The sequence below is a fragment of the Linepithema humile genome, chromosome 4 (genome assembly GCF_040581485.1).
Source record: "Linepithema humile isolate Giens D197 chromosome 4, Lhum_UNIL_v1.0, whole genome shotgun sequence".
NCBI classification, from domain to species: Eukaryota; Metazoa; Arthropoda; class Insecta; order Hymenoptera; family Formicidae; genus Linepithema; species Linepithema humile.
Genome location: NC_090131.1, coordinates 6,789,668 through 6,807,459, shown reverse-complemented (window position 1 = coordinate 6,807,459; position 17,792 = coordinate 6,789,668). Strand labels below are relative to the sequence as shown.

General features: G+C 43.0%; 1 long non-coding RNA gene across 3 annotated transcripts in view; it reads left to right on the top strand.

Annotated features, from left to right (window-relative positions):
- LOC136999481 (uncharacterized) overlaps positions 1-17,792 on the top strand; it is a 57,707-nt gene that overhangs the window by 8,535 nt on the left and 31,380 nt on the right. The window lies entirely within an intron of this gene.

Sequence of the window (17,792 nt, the reverse complement as noted above, 5' to 3'; positions counted from 1 at the left end):
GCGTTACTGTAATTACAAGGCTGATTGCTAATTATGCAGTGTACGCTCATACAAAAGTGAACATAAAGAGACATGGCCAAGGCTCGTAAATTACTCGAAATATTCGATAAAATCTTAAGTTTTTTTACTAGTTGGCCGTCACTTAACGCATACTATTTTATAACTTCATTCCTGTCGCGGGTTGCTAATAGAAATTTAATAGAAAGGACTATTATTTATAAGAGTTTGTTGCGTGATAAATTTGCCACTGCTCTCACATCATTTGATTGAAAAATACATTACAATTACATAACGTTGTTACTTATAATATTTTTTGAATTTATTTCTCTAACGTTATATTCTACTCATTTATTGAAATATATTGTCTACGTTTAATGATATTTATTTTATCACAATATACAAAGATGCCGAAATAACAAAAATGGTAAAAATAATTTGATTATATTTATCATATATTTCATCTTTATGATATTGCATGTGGCGGAATGTGCATGTTAGATTGCTAGATTGTTTATAGAAAATTTTACCTCACACATATTCTTGAATCAACGCTTCAAGCTGAAGTAAAAGTTATTTTTACACACGCGACTTCACTGCGGTCAGCAACCTGTTCCTTTATCCATTTGCATAATCACTCGAGAGATGTCGTAGTGATATCGGGAATGTAAGCACTGTGCGACATTTGTCAGGAAAATAGCGGACATCCAAGTAATTAACTGAAATTTACGATAGCAATTAATCAATCTTAAATAACGATACATTCAGTGAATCTCTCACTTTAGGCGGTCAGGCAACTTTTCCATTGCAATAGCTTGAATTCTAGATGATCGATGCAATAACCTGCAATATATTTTATTTGAGAAAAATATCTATGACTGTTAAGATGGCTTATAATAAATTTAAAAAACAGGCGATTAAAAATTTTCTCTTAACGGAATTTTCCACAAACAGTGGATATATTAGATTCATTTAAAGAACATATAATGGTATTTTACTTTAAAAATTACTTTAAACAAAACGTAATTTACGATAGAATTAAAAATAAAATTCTATTTATTATTTATGTGATATGTTTTTGTGTATATGCGCATTATGATTTTTTATTACACAAAATTATAAATAGTTTTCTGTGTCAAATATTCTGTTGCGAAATCGTCTAAAGTAGATTTAAAGATAGCAGACGACAGGCAGTTTTTATTTTATTTCGCTTTTATATTCAAGATTGTCTTAATTATAGTCTTAAATTTTATCAAGGATTAAAGCAAAGATTTGCTTATTCGATATCTTAAATCCATATAGCATTTTAAAATCGCACTAAAGACGTAGAAAACCGTTCGTAAAGATGACTTGTGTCGACTTGTTTTTTCGCTAAAAAGCGTCCATAGCATTTCGTTCCTAATCATATAAACAAAATTATTGCATTGTAACACAAACGGTTTGAAGGAACGTCCGAACGGAACCGGTATTCGTTCAGATGAGGATTAACATAACTTTATCATCTTCGTACCGTTAAGAGGAAACTTTTTACGATAATAGTTTGTCGCGCGCGACATATCTTATTCATACGCTCTACCTTGCTAGACGAAATAATCTCCACTCGCCATCTCTCGCTTTTGCTCTACGCTGTCAAATTTAGTAGAGTCACCGCAATATATTGGCGAATACTGATATTTCAATGCGCGACTCTGAACGATCCTCGCTGAACGTCGATGGGCGAATAACGTTCGATCATTACATGACATGACATCTCCCGCGTCATCCGCAGCAGGCAAAGTGTTAGATCGCGGTTCCGTATCGAATGATCTTTATATTACCAAAGGGCGGATTCGTGCGAGAATCGGCAACAAAACGATTTTCCCAATCGCGCCTTTATCGAGATCGGTCGGTTCTCTTATATCTCTCTCCACGTGGGTGGCGTGCCGTGGCGCATATTACACGGACCTTTTAGGACAGTTTAGACGGCCCTTAGTCGGCGTAGCCGTTAGACAATGGCGAATTCTCTGCCCGGAAAAAGCATCCTTTCAAGCCGCGCGAACACCTACCAGGATCTTTAATGACGAACTTGATGCGCCAGCACCGTCGTCTTTCTCTCTCTCTCTCTCTCTCTCTCTCTCTCTCTCTCTCTCTCTTTCTCTCTTCTCTCTGTGAAATGTCTTCATCTCCCGGCGCCGAGTGCTGCTCCCTTTTCTTCTTTTGATCCCCCCTCTCGCGTTCCTCTTATAGTCGCCACGTCGATTTCGATTGTAGACCGCGCGATGACTCGCATCTCTCTCCGACGAGATGCGACGCGGCAGATGCGCCGCCGATTTAACTTCCTGATCTTCCTGTATCTGAAAAAAACCGCCGCGACGACTTGTTCTTTGAGCGAAATAAATTTAGAATCCGCAGAAAAAATAATAATAATTTTTAGCAAACTGCAGCCCACTCTTCTGTTTGTTTCTCGATACTGCGAACGCGTTGTTTCTTCGAGTCCCTCGCGTAGATTCGTGCAGCTTTGCTTTTGCCTCGCGATACGCTGCTTCGCATGCACATGATGTTACCCGAGTGTCACCCGCGAATCACTGACATCTCTGGAGAGAGAATCGCCCATGTCGTTTTGACGTAATCGTCGCCGCGGCCGAAACACGGCGAGTTCAAAGATGCGAAAATTAACGAGCGGGACCGGAGCAATTGCCGTCGGACGTCTCTCCCGGTTCCTTTTTCCGCCGAACTTCTTTGCCGGGGAATCGCTTTCACTGTTCCGTTTTCATATGGTGTCAGATAATCAGCCTCGGGATCACAAGGGACAAAACGGAAGAGTCGGAAGGAGCTGCCGTCGCCGCTGCCGGAGTCCGGTTTACTCCGTCGTCCGGCTACTATGTGTGTAATCAATGTAATCTGTGTCCTTTCTTCGTGGCGCATTTTCGCGCTATGGTACCCTGTATTTTGAGACGCGAGAGGAACGACACACGCCACGCGGATTGTTTGGGCGAAATCTCGTCTTAGGTCGGTGTGCTCGATTTTTGCGGAAGTCGCCGTCGGCGTCAATTACGCGACGTATATATAAGACTCGAATGTTTGTATCTCTCAGGGTCGAAACGATGCAAATATTATGGGAGGATATGGCAAAAATCTGTTACTCTTAACTTCGTACTGAGAATGTACGAAAGTAGTTGTACTGAATTTTATATTAAATTTGTAAAATCATTATTTTACGGTAAATATATAGTAAATATATGGTGTATATATATGGTAATTATAAAAATCTTTTAAAATTTATAAAAATTTTTTAAAATAATTTAAGTGAAAAGAAAGTGCGACTTGCGTATCATCTACTTACTCAATTTGGTCTCCGGAATATATTATTAAAGTATTGGGCGGTAGTTGTGAGACACTTTGTATATCTAATTACTTCGAAAATTACCATATAATCTTATAATGTTGCCGATTATCTTACAACAGTAACGAAGTTGAAATTCTTTGAACAAAATTGCGAGCTATAAATAAATAAAGAAAATTCGCATTGAAATGCAAATATCATATTCTTGTGTTGAGAGCAATTTTCAAGGATAATAATTAGGTGTGAAAATAAACGTACGGCCCTGGATGACTACCGGTTTCATCTCGACAATTCGGGATTCGAAGACGAGACGCGGAGAAAGGAAGGAAGAGAGCGACGGCGAGAGTACGGTCGCACGCGTATTTTAGCTACGTACGACACAATATTCGCGTTGCGTGCCACGCGGAGTGCATGCGTGGCGCATGCGGGGGGTTCCAAGTATCTCAATAATTATGTTATTGTAACAAGAGGAAGATATAAGACTCCGCGATGGCGATACCGGTGTCTTTTGATAACTCTGATCCTTCTCTAAACTATACAACCTGTTTCGGCCTGAAAGCCTGTTCGCGTGCAAAACGCCATGCGATTAATTTTTAAATGTCTCGTTCCCTCGTGATAGAACGTGAATATCCAAACAATCACACACACATTTCAAGCTGGCGTGAGTTTAGATTTTTAAAAAAATTTTAAACCGCTACATCAATTTATATGTAATTCGTTATTAAAATTGATAATGAAAAGAGATTTCTTTTGAAATTAATAATATTTCAAAATTATATTCCACTTTGCAAACAAGCAGCTCATTTATTTTCGATTTGCATTTCGTATAATTTTTAGTTAAGTTTTTCGTTTAAGGATTGTCGCGATCGGAAGTACAATTTCTTATTTATCGCGTATTCTATGTTGTTGCACGTGGCTAGAGGCGGGTGTGTCGACAATAGCGCGAGACCATATTCTCAAAAGTTGTAATTACGTGTATCCTCCCTGCCTGCGTTCCCAGTCCATCTCCAGCAATTGCAACAACATTGTGTCGGCACGACGTTCACCTGCATCTCTGAATGAAGATCCGGTGAAACAAAGGCGGCCGCGCGCGTTTCCGTTTACGCAATATCCTTCCGGTACCGGTTTACCGCTCTCGTTTGTACACCTCGGTCTGGAAGCGGACCGCAGTCGCTCGAGTTTGTCGCATGATGGCGAAAACCGCGTTTTCAGAGACCGGAGGTTCATTTACAATAGCAAGAAAGAAGAAAAAGAAATGTAACAATGTATTACATGGCAATTAACTATTCCGCCGCGAAGCAGTCTGGCCGGAAAACATTCGAAATTTGTGGCGTATTAAATTAACTGTAATCGTAATTAATTGTAAATGAGAAAAGAACATATATCTATTTTTACGTCCACTATAGCATATAGAGATATATCTATTTTGTCAATTTTTGTTTTTTACTTTTTTTCTACTATTGTATTTTAGAAAAAGTTAAAAAAAAGATAGATACTTCTTCGTAAAAATGGATATTTTGCAAGTACTGTTTTAATTAATTAAAGATGGTCTTGGAAATAAAAGCAAACCGGAAATAGTATCGACAGTCGATCGACTTTCATTGCGAAGTAAGACCGGCGACTTGTAGTACCGCAAGGAAACGTCCGTTCTATAATACGGACCGGATGTCCGGTGGTTTTGTGCCGAACAGTGCGGTATTTGTAACAAAGTAGAGGAGGACCTGTTGAAGTTTCTTTCGTAATACGCGCGTCTGTGCGTCCGTTGTTTTTTTTTTTTTTTCGAAGACTTGCATATGAAAATTGCACTTCTTTTTCTTCCAAAGAATTCAATAGAAAGAGAGTTAAAAGGAGCAATAAAATTTTTTTATACAATATGGATAAAGAAGCTAGAACACATAATTTGCAATGTAATTATATTCTTTAATTTCTCTTTACTCATTTTATATTCGTTTAGTTTATTAGAGTTCATTTAGGGGATTAAAGAGAATGTTCAAGGATCCGTGAGAAGTTCGGTGGCTTTCGCCGACACCCGATATCGAGAGACGTAAAAACGGATAACTTCGGTATCGCGTGTGCATCTTCGAAGTCGCGATTAATTCGCGCCGCGCGCCGCTAAGTCACATTCTAAGCCGCGGCAGCCCGAAGGAGCGTTTAAACCATTTAGAGACGCGCTTCATTGGGAAATCCGACAATTACTAATTCGCCGGTCGCCCGGCCGCGAGAAATCGCGATAAATCTCGTATTATCCTCGGTCTATCGCCCGGCGTGAATGCGCTCGGGATATACGCGCGCATTCACGCACGCACACACGCGCGCGCCGTGCCGGCCGGAATCCACGCGGAAACGCTTAACTTATGAACTCTCGCGAGTCGAGCGACTCGGGCGACTGAATAGAAACGTCTCCGGATCCAGCTACGCACGTGGATCCCCGGCGTTTCCTGGATCATTGCCAAGGTGAAATCATCGGTACGTCACATAGTGGCCGCGCGGCGGCCCGATGATTAATGATCGTTCGACGGCGAGCGGATCGGCGCTCACGCTAAGAGACTCACTTCCTCTCGCGATCGAATCCCGGGATCCTCCTCCTCTCGTCGTCGGGTAGCTACGCAGCTACCGATCGTTACGACACCGTGAATCTCGCTTTATTAACTTTCGAGTATTCGCCTTTTCAGCGCACGCTCGTGATAAAAAATACCTTTCAATTCGGCGGACTCGGTAAAATTAACACTTTGTTATTAGCCAGTCTTTATTAGCGAGAATTATCTTTAAACGTTAATTAAGTAAATTAGCTGTTATTAGCCGTATATGTTACTTCGATAAGCCTCGCGGAGTTTACGATCGTGGACAGAAAAAAAAGACAAAGGTCAACGGAATGTGTCTGAATCATTATGAACGCGAAACGGGATTATAAAATGTTCGTGTACAATTACAATAATTACACTGATAGACTGTCGTTCAATTCAAATGTGTGCGCGGCAACGTTACGTTACGAGTAATTAATGGGAGCGAATTGTGGCGATCTGGGTCGAAGGAGCGGATAGCGTCGAAGAAGCTATAAATTAAAGTGTAATTGCGTTTAGACTAGCGGACATAAAAAGTGTGTTTTCGCCGTGGTCACAAAAGCGATCTGTACCGGTTCGGCTCTTACCTATCTACGAAGACGAGAAGGCGAAATTGGACAGTGTACGGTTGTAAAAAATAATGCGATGAATTACCGTCACTTCTTGCGGATGACTCGGCGATAAAATCTCTAAGCATCAATAGCGTTAAAATGAGAATAAGATTCTCCATTTGCCGGAATTAATTGGGACTTCGAGAGGTTTAACGGCGAATCGGCGAGGCTATTCTCGCGCGAAACGATTCTCGATCTCGGATCCTCATCGGCGACTATCGTATCCAAGCTCACGCTCATTACAATCTGGATCCTAGTTCGGTCGCGGTACATACTCGAGTCTCGGGACTCTTCAGGAGCTGCCGTTCGCGGCAGAGGTCAGTCGTTAACGCGTCACGAAAAGATGGACGAGCCGCTGCCGGTGTCCGCGGGCGCACAATGGCATATTAATGGCTGTCGGTAGCGGTGATAAATTCCTAGGTTGAACCCGCTCTCTATTTCTCTCTCTCTCTTTCCCTCCTCTCGCCGGTTCTTCCTTCTATCCCTCCCCTGTTTTTCTACCTCGGGGACAGGGACGAGAGTTCGGTGCGGCGACAATAAGCACGAATAACTCAACGCGCAATAAAAAGACGAAAGAGAGAGAGAAGAGTTATGCGCGCACAGGTGAAACGAGAAGAAGAGAAAGAGAAAGAGGCAGGAAGAGAAATGTCCGGTACGGTTAATTGCCTTCCCTAGATGTCCGGTTAGAGATCGGCGCTAGTTAACCCGCCTTGCCCCCCCTCAAGCCACCCTGTGCATTATCTTCCTCGGGATGTTAGATAGCACTGATGCGTCCGCTATGGCTCGTCATCTAGCGCGTGCAAGACGCGAGATGCGACGGATAATATAGTTCCCGGAAGTCCGTACGATTTTGGATTACGCGAAATAATAATGAAAATAAGAGAACGATTTATTAATTAAATTAGGAATTAAACAAATTTACGGTAAAATAATTTTCTTAATTTTCGCGTGCGATGGGATGGAAGTATGATTTCTGAGAGTCTGTAGAATTTTGGATTTTACGTGAAATGAGAATGAGATGACACACTGTCGGCTATTTTAGGGATTAAATAAATTTTTAACAAAATAATTTTTACATTTATATGAGATGGTACAAGCATAACGATGTATTTTTTTATCACATTTACGTTCTGCGAAAATAATATTATGCACACGATTATGATTGTTTTGTTTTATTAAACGGCATCGACTGCAAAATTGGTCGAACTATCAAGAGAGCGTGCCTTTCAATCGTAATTTATGGATCATTGACGAGCGCAAGAACGATGAAAAGTTCACGTGCGGTAAGGCGCGTACCGATTGGTCCCGCTGATTACGTCGACGCGTTATGACTTTCGGACGTGCAACTTTGGCGTAATTAACAGATTCGACGATAACGCCTCGGGCCTGTCAGAGGCTGAGTGAATTACGCGGGACAGAGGAGAATAGGAAATTATTAGCACGAGAACGTTAAGAGCGCGACGAGCACTGAGAGTGAAGGGTCATCATGGGAAAGCCATAAGCCACGTTTTGCGTTAGCTAGATTGAACACGCGGAAAGAGATGCGACAGCACTGATATCGTGAAACTTTCCTACAGCGACTGGCTACCAGTATCACTTCCGGGTTTTAAAGCGTTAATAAAAGTATGCGTATTGCGCGATGCGTTGAAGCGCCTTTGCATGTTTCCGTTGGAATGTTCTTTTTTTTTTAATAAAAAAAAGGCGTGACGGACCGATTTTTCGCAACCTTCGACTGAAATTGGAGAAGCTGCTATTAAGTTGTTTATGCATCCCTCGCCAATTAAATCGAACCTAGTGCAACGACACCTCGAGACATGCCGGGCTACGCGCTACGCCGGCACGAAATCTACTGCCCTAACTGAGTCCCCTCGTCCTTTTTCTCTCCGTGGAAGTCCCCCGAAGCGCGTAGACGCGTCTGAAAAGCGCCAGTTAAGAAAGGGCGCGTTACTATTTCCGGCGGGCCTTCTTAACATGAATCCGCGCGGAATCGCCGTTTTCGGGACGCTTTACATCTCTTCGTGATGGCTCACGGCTGTAATATTAGGAAAGGTTTACTCGGCGTGCGCCTTCCTCGAGGCGGCACGGTGTGACCGCGCCTCGGACCGACTCGCCGGGTTTTTGACCGCTCTAGAAATTCGACTGCACCCGCGCCCCTAAACCACGTTTCCCCTCCGGCTCGCCTGCGATCGCGCTTACGATGTACGATTAACGTGTCTCGGAACGCGAAAGCGTTGTCTCTTCCTCAAGCGCCGGTACGCTACGCGCGCCGAACGTTCCTTCTTATTAAGGACACGGTAGATTTCCGAGGAGAATCCCGGGGCGTGCAACGAAAAGAGCCCGTGATTTCACAGAAAGAACGTCGGGCGACACGCAATAACGAATATTTCAGATATTAATTTCTTCTCGGTATTTTGGAGATCCTACATTAAATGCATTTCAAAATTATTTTTAATAATCATACAGTCGTGATTTTTTAATCGTTTTTATAAATGTCGAAGACGGTCGCAAAGGTACGCGTGAAAAGTGCCAAGCAGCGTGATCGCGCTTTTTCATGTCGAAAAATGCTAACAAGCGTCGTCGCAATTTCTTTTTTTAATTTAATATTTGAAGATAGCTCTTATGAGACAGTAAGTTATATAAGTTAGTGTATTCTCCATTTTTCATGTAACTGAAAGATTAATTTTATTTCTTGAGAATCAGTGCCGCTGAACTCACTGGCATTTTTCAAAGAGGAAAAGCACGATCGCGCTTCTTGGCACTTAAATAGTTAACATATAACAAGAGATCTATATTTTACGATGATGTAATGGTAACGGTTTGCCTACAGCCGGCAAATTTTAACACATAGAGATCACTCGATGACTGAATTCTTAATCTTGATTCTGAATCTACCATTATTGTACATGATGAACGACAGGATGTTCAGACGCTCCATCGACGCGCAATTCTCACTGATTTGGCGCGTCGATTGTATAACGAAGTTTTTTTATGATAAGCGTTATTTATTTTATGGCGATTCACGAGAATGCCTCTAGTTACGTCCGTAGTTTATGCGTCGGTCAAAGAACGCGTTAAACTGTCCGTTCAATCTTAATGACGAAATATACTGTGATACGTATACCGGATTCGCCGGAGAGAGAGAAAAAAAGAGGAAGTGCGATCGCGTACGGATTCCCTTCTCGGTATCCTTGAGTAATACGTTTTCTAATGGCTGTATTCATACGCATGACGTACTCGTTAATCAAACGCGAACTAATGCATTTAGAATCGTCGCTGCGAGGAAGCTGCACCGTGCGGAAACGTCGCGCGCCATTAACCGTGAATCGCTTGCAGAGCGAAAAAAAACCGCGGCGCGCGGTTCGTAGATTAAATAAATAAATCAGCGAGAAAACGGCGCGGTTAGGTCTAAATCCGGGTGAAATAACGCGACGCGTCAGAATGATATATCGTGCTTCGTATAACGGCTTAAATGGATGAAGTTATCAAATGCCGCTGATTGAATAAATCCCAATTCTTGCGCAAAAAAATGATCCATTCTACTTGCACGCTTTCATCGAAATTGCATTTACGAGTCAAAATTCTAAATATACAAGATGTCGAGAAAATACGAGGATGAGTCAAAAAGTTTCAAAAATTAAAAAAATATGTTATTTATTATAAAAATTCAATCAATAGCTAAATCTGTTAGATAATTATTATATTTTTCAATTTATTTTCTCAGCGATCCTCGCAGCTATTTAATTTCTCGAAAAAAATTTTTTAATTTAGAAATTCATTTATGTATTTTACAGAAATTATTTGACTCATTCGCTTGTTAAATAAATTTAATTAAATATTATATCTTTAGTTACAAGTTACGCTAGCAAAATATTAACTATTACAAAGGTCCATTCGTGAGTCCATGAGTCTCTAAATCGAATACGAATTTCTATTTCGTTTGGATTTGGCGTGACACATATTGATAGCTGGCGAACGCACACATATATATACGTGACGTCACTAGCCATCACAAAGCATCTGGCAAGAGGTGTTGTTGTCGTATTCCTTTTTTTGCGCCTTCTCTCTCGCGCTGCTTTCGCGCCGTGGATCTTCTTCCCCGAAAGCGTCTCGGCGTATCCGAAAAGACAATCCACCGCGGGTCCCTACAATCCTCCCTTCACCCCCTGCGCGTTTTATTTTACGACGCTCTGTGCAAATTGCCGAAGGATTGGAAGCAGCACGGGCAGCTCTGCGTGCTGCGCGCCTCCGGGCGATGAATTATTATTGTCTCGTGCCTCACGCAGCCGCGTCCGCACGTTATGCGGCCTCTCCTCTCACTCTCGAGCGGCCCGGCCTCGAAAAGCCCAAATAGTGAAAAATAATATTGTTCTTGGATGGCGAGGGAGAAAATAACAGGATAGATGGTGATGCTGGTGGCGGCGGCGGCGGCGACGACGGTGGTGTTGTCAGTAGAATGCATAGACTCGCGCAAAGACTTGCAGCGTGTTCGGTCGTATTAACGGCCCAATATTGTGCCTACATCGCGCGATCGATCGGTCCAGAAACGCCGCGCTGTTTCTGGCACCGATTGTTCCAGTACCGGTTATCCCCAGCGTCCGATTATCTCGCACCGGGATTGTAATCGAGGTTTTAATCTCCCGCAACGATTGTCGGCACGCCGGTTATTCTTAGCGCCTTCTCGCTCTTGTAGTTTTTCTCATGCTTGCGCGAGCACTCGATAGCACCGCGAGTCTCGCAGTTTTTGCAACATTTGTATGTGTGAGGCAGATAATAATTTTTATATTTTATATTTTTAAACAATTTTACATGTACATAAATTTTTAGTGGAAACAATTTTGAGATTAAAGATCTTTTCGTCAAAAATTGTTAAAATAAAATTCTCCCACATTGAAGATAGTGAACTCGTATAAAGTAGAAAGCGATCATTATTTTCTTTGTGGTAGTAAGTTTCTCTTCATTGATAGCAGTCTCAAACGATGCAACCAATATTATTAGAGCTCTAAGAAAAGTAAGAAGACATAAATTATGCAAATGTGCGTTTCCAGCACGGCCTTTCGATCGCGTTCTCTCGATCGCGTTCTCTCGATCGCGTTTCGCGATACCGATTCGCCGGTGATTGTTTCACGCTGGCCGCAATTACGCGAACGCGGTGTCGCCCGGGGTTTCGATTTCATGAAGACGTATTCGCGCGCGCGAGAGCGCGGTCACGCACCCATGTGTGTGTGTGTGTGTATGCGTACGCAGTTCGCAACAATACGTCAGCGCGCACCCACATTCATTGTAGGCAAGGCAAGGCGATTTCTCATTGTAGGTGGAGGAGGCACGGCACGAGTTATTGACTCGTTTGATCCTGGGTTACGCCCCGACCTACCTTAACTCTAAGTTACTATCTTGCTGCGAGAGACCTCTCGTCCCACGATCTCGCAAATCCAGTAACGATCCCTGGGGATCTGACGATCTGTCCGCGAGGGAGGTTGATTTGTATTTTTAAATTTAAATCAGCGCCGAAAGCAATACAGAAAAAAATTAAAAGCAATTATTTTACCTGCAATAGAAGATAATTTCACGAATCTTAAGATTACTATAATTAATTGCAACAATATAATTTTTTAAAGCAAGAGAAATTGCAGAGAATTTTGATTAAATTTGAAGTTTGAAATTTATAAACGTAAGAATTTATTTCTACAAAGAATTTGTGCAAAAATTTTGTCGCTAAGAAAGCGTGCGGTATTTGAAACGCTCTGTATACGGCGATTCCGAATTACCGTGACGTTCGTTTGTACGTGGTAATCGATAGCACCGTCGTCAATTCGATCGTCAATGCAAACGATAAGGGTCGTGCGTGGCTGCCGGGTGCTATTTAACAATGAACTCTCGGTAACTCGGAGAGCTCTCTCGCCTACCGCGGACGCCGATTCGCCGAGCTGCGATATAAATCGCTGGCTTCGTTAGTGAAATCAGCGCCACGAGACCGCCGGCACTTTAAATACACGCCGTGAATGAAAGAATGATGGCGCTACGCTAAGCGCGTGGAGGAGGGGAGGAAGAAAGGGGAGGCAGTGCCGGGGTGTCCGCGAAAGAGAAATGGACCGGGCTTGGCTGAAGGCGTTGTGCGATGTATCTTTATACCCCGATCGTTTCGATAGCCTACGCCGATCTCTCGCGTTCGGTCGCGACAGGCGGGGCGAAGCCGGGATTTTTACAAACTCCATAAGTTACATAGTTGCCAATAGTCGCGAAGCTTGTACTCGTTACATGTCGCGCGATATTTCACTATTCGGCTACGCGATTCGGACCGCGAATCTTCGTCTCAAATCCTAAATCACTCGCGCGTATTTCAACGAGCGAGCTATATCGCCGCTGGTAACAGCGACCGAGTCGCGCGCATGCATTGTACATTCAGAATCAACTTTTAAACGACGTATATAAGCGCGCAGAATTTACGCCACCGGTGCTGTCCTCGGCACTGCCGATGATTGAGAACGGAATAAAGATCGAAGCGAGACGGGGAGGGACTTTCGCCGCGCGAGATCGCGTGCGGATAGTAAAAAGAATATCTCCGCGTTAATTGGCGCCTCTTTAATATTGCAAAACGGCGATAACTCATCCGGGTGGACCGTGCAATTAGGCATGATAAGTCACGGCGGTTCCAGTAGGCGCGAGCGAAGAAATTCCGCCTAGCGCAGAGAGACCGATAATAATTTGCATTCCCGGAGGCGGTCAAGGTGCGAGAGACAGGAGTACCCGACGCGAAAGAGTGGCCAGCTTAGCAACCAGATGGATAGGAGGCGAGCAGGGCGGGGTATGCGGGTGAAAGAGGTAAATTAGCGCGGCGAGAGAGCGTCCCTTCGCGAATCGGTTTCGGTGTCTGCCACTGCTCTTCGATTCGCAGCGATCGGCGAATCTGCGGCCCCCGTTTTCGCGCATACATCACGCGGCTTAACTAGGCGTGTCTCGTATCGGCTTCGGGCGTCAATTCCAAGGATCTGATGCACCGGCAGCCCTAGATAATTCCTCTGGGACTCTTAGCGGACGATAAGAGGCAGGTGTGGCCGCGCCCTTGACGTTACGACCTCCAGGCTCGCGTCTCTGTGATCGAGTCTATCGATATCTCGGATGCGTACCGGAGATTTTCTGTATAATTCATACTTTAAATGGGTTGACACAGCAATTTTTTCATTGGTTTTGTCTAGATGAAACGTATCGTTCATTATTTTCGAAATTTTTAGCGTAAAGATATGCTCTGATTCTCTGATTAAAGCTTAATTAGAAAAATATGATCTCTGAAATATCTTGTTGCATTTTTATTACTTTTAAAATGTATGTTATTTGAGAATATTTATTAAGTAATTTATGTGGAATCTACAGAAATAAATGCATATAAACATTTAATACGCAATTACGAGACTTATAAATTACCGTTCGGTTTTAGAGGTTGTATATTTCGGTTTGAGCTCGACTACTTACACTAATAAATGCATCCGTGGTAGTTCCTGGGCGCGAGGATTAGGCGAGGCGCGTGGATCGCGCGCTAAGTCGGCGGCTCGGCTATTTAATTATCGGCGCGCGATCGAGTGCGGCCGTATATTCGCGATACGGATCGACGGTAAACCTGCGCGCGGCGCGATCTGTTATTACGCGGCTGCGTGTGCTGCGCGATCTTTCTCGCGCGCGGAGAGAGAGACTATTTATAGGCGAAGTAGAAGAATCGCGGCGAGATAGAGAGAGAGAGCGCGATTCCGCGGCGCGATACGGAGACCGAAGTCGAAGTCGCGTCGTTACCGAACCGTTGACGTTGATTATTGGCCAATGATACGGATTTCGAGATGGCACCTCCGGGCTGCCATTACCATACCGCTTATATTCCGATCGTGACGCACTCGAACCTCGTCGTTTTTTCTTTCTTTCGTTCTGTTTCTCTTAATGCATTTGCATACTATCGATATCTCGATAGACAGCTCGCGAGAATTAGTTATACAAGCGAATTTAAGTTTTTCAAATGTGGAACCGCGGGATCACATTCCGATTAATGTCAATGTCTTAGATTTATCAAGAATTATAACGCAATTAAGTGTTATGTGAGCGTGATACTTTTCCACTCTTTATTTACGATTTTTCGCACCGTTAAAAATTAAGACACGAGACTTAATATGTGATTTTACGAGATCGGAAGTCGTAAAACGGACAAAGAACGTAAATTAATTCAATGAGATCGCCGGTTCTAAACCACGAGAATGAAAATAGGCGATGATAATTCTAGCGCGTCACCCGAACGCGCGCGCAGAGTTCCGCGCTGCGGCGGTGAATACACCATTATTTTATGCAGAGCCGTAAAGCGCGTGGTTAAAGCTGCTTAATTTATACGAGTCATAAAACTTTTACACTGCGATATCGGTACTTTTAGAACGCGGATGAAGCATCCGTTATTAACTACAATGAATTATCGCTCGACGACTATGCTTCTAACAGTTGCCGGATTAATCGAAGTTTGATTGAACATCAATACTTTTTAATGTCTCCGCGAATTTATTAAGCGTCAGCGTAGCTTCCTTGGTTGCGTCCACACTGTTTCTAAAAATAGATAATTATGCATATAATAATTTCTTTTCTCTCATCAATACAATTTAAAATGTTTTACAAATTGAGGGGCTAATAATAGCTGCATTTATCTTATATTATTTACATTTTCATTAATATTCTACAAGCATAATTACATCACTAATAGTGCGAAAGAGTGTCGAATATATTGGGGAATTGCGAAAAAATGTCATGCTTAGATTATTGTAAACTGCGGCATGGCAAATGAAGAGATAAACGCACGATAAGAACTAATATACACCTCTCGCCTAACCGTCGCACTTAGGACGCCAATTTAAGCCGCGATTCCGGCTGAGATACACCGTGGCCGGTCGTTTCGGTTTTGCTCGTCTACCGGTGCCGACCATTACCGCCGAGACCCGGTCTCGAATGTGCAAAAAGGTTCGCTCGTGATCAACGAGAGAAACTTACCGTTGCTCTCCTCTGACGAGCATTTCTCCTGCATTTATCCGTGCCGAATTTCTACACGGGAAAGAAGCCGACGAATTTCGGTCCTTCTCTTCCGCGTCACTCGTATTCCTTGAGCCTTCGAGAAGTGAACACTTCCGAAGCTGGATCTGTAAGAAATATCGCCGAGAGAGATCGAGTTTTATTCGATGCGGATTTCAAATTACTTTCAAATATAGGAATGGAAAGTGGACATTTTTTTTTTCATTTTTACTGAATACATACACAAAGCTATAAACATATCCGATAAAATTAAGGTTATTAAGTAGAATAGATTATTAAGCAACACTTGATTGCAGTAGTTGAAACTTTGAAATACTTTTTAATGATGAAACTAAATAGCCAGAATTTTTTTGCTACAGATATAATGATTACAGCATTGAGAAATATTGCGGTTTCAAATAATTTGCCATTGCAATTATTAATTTCAATTCAGTCGTAGACTTAAAAAATGAGACTAGAAAAAGCGTGCAGAGATTTTTTAGAGAAGTTCAGTTAAAAATCCCGTTAAAATTCAAGCGGTTCTGACAGTTTTGTTTGATAAAGATGTTCTCAAGTCCTTCTCAAGTCCTGATTTTTGATAATGCAATTGCGATCACCGTTGACGGCACGCGTTGAAATGTCGCGTTTCATCAAGCGATAACAGGCGGTCTGATAATTACCGAGTCGACGCGTTTAGACAGCAGGATCAAGGAAGGAAGAAGCTGAGCGAAGCAACAGCAGAGCAGCCGCGAGGCCGACGAGAGAGAAGGACCGATCGTAAAGCAGCTTCCGCGTTGGTGCCGCGAAGGATTTCTGCGAGCGAACTTGAATTAATGACGCGGCCGTGTATTATTGTCCCTCTTGGTTCCTCCGCCGTGCCGGGCATTACGGCAACGGTTACGCGGTGACAGTGCGAAAACGCACGCACGGTCAATGAATCGGACGGACAAGACGGACGTGGATGACGCGCGCGAAAGAAGACGCGCGAGAGCGCTGAACGCCTCTCTCCATTAAATTATAGCGCGGTCCACACGCGCACGGCAACCGTCGAACCGTTAAATCGATGAATCTCGCGGTGGAATTCGCGCCGAGGCTCGCGAGCGCGCGAGGCACTCGAGTCGTCGACGCGAGTCGGCCTCGTGCTTTTTCCGTCCCGGCTTTTCCCTCTTGTCCGCCGTGGCGAATCATTCCGAGGGAGAATGGGTCCTTCAAGGGCTGCACGCTTCGGGTGCAAGAACTAGGAATCGCTGGAATCCGGAACTTCATTCGCGCGTCGTGATCTTTTTTTTTTTTCCTCTCGATTGTTCGAAGCTTCCCTCTGCGAAGTTATTTCACGTAAACCTCTTGAGATGGAATTTCGAGATAAAGTACAACATGAAGGATAACGTAACTTCTTCTGTAAAAAAATTTATTTGAAAAAAATATCCGTACACTCTCATATTGTTTTAATTCTTCAATTATTAGCTTTTCGCTAAATATCATTTGGAAGCAGAAGAAGTGTTTTCACCGTTTCATCTTGTGTTTCTCTAAATAATAGAATTAGAAATAGAAATTGTAAATCTAAATATATCTCTATGATTAATGAAGTGAAAGCAAAGGCACTAATACTGCAACATGCAATTCTAGAGACTAATAAGCCGATAAGCAAATAGTTTCATTAAGACGCGAGAGACAATCGGTATGTAGGTATTCCAGATGATCTCTGTTTCTTGGTCCATTTCGCTCGATGACGGTCGACGAACGCTCGCGGCGCTTTACACCCTGCTGCGACGTCCGAATTTCCCATCCGTCAAGTCTTGAAGCGCGTTTCCGAGCGCAACGCCTTTACGAGCGATGCGCGCCGAGTGGAACGAAAAATTAAGCGCGCTCCTTTTTCCTTCGTGCATTGCGGCGTTATTACGCTGTTATGTGGATTTTGTCGTTCCTGCGCGGCTTTCACGACGAATCGCGTTCGCGCTTGAAACGAATTAAGTCGTCTTTCATTATGTCGCGTGCGCTGCAAATTGCAGTGTCCGAATTGAACGATGCGTAAAATTTACTTGGAGCTTCTCTATCCGCTCGATGTTCGAGAAGTAAAGAAACGAGCGTTTCCTACAAATATATCTCAGAATAACATTTACGTGAATTTTAAAGAGTGACATATTCTTGGCGTTTTACATTAAAAATGCAATTAATAATAGTAACATAATATGCATCGATAATAAATAGGTATGGTATTTTTTTTAGTAGAAGGATCATTATGTAAATTAATATTTTTGTATTTGATGTTTGAAG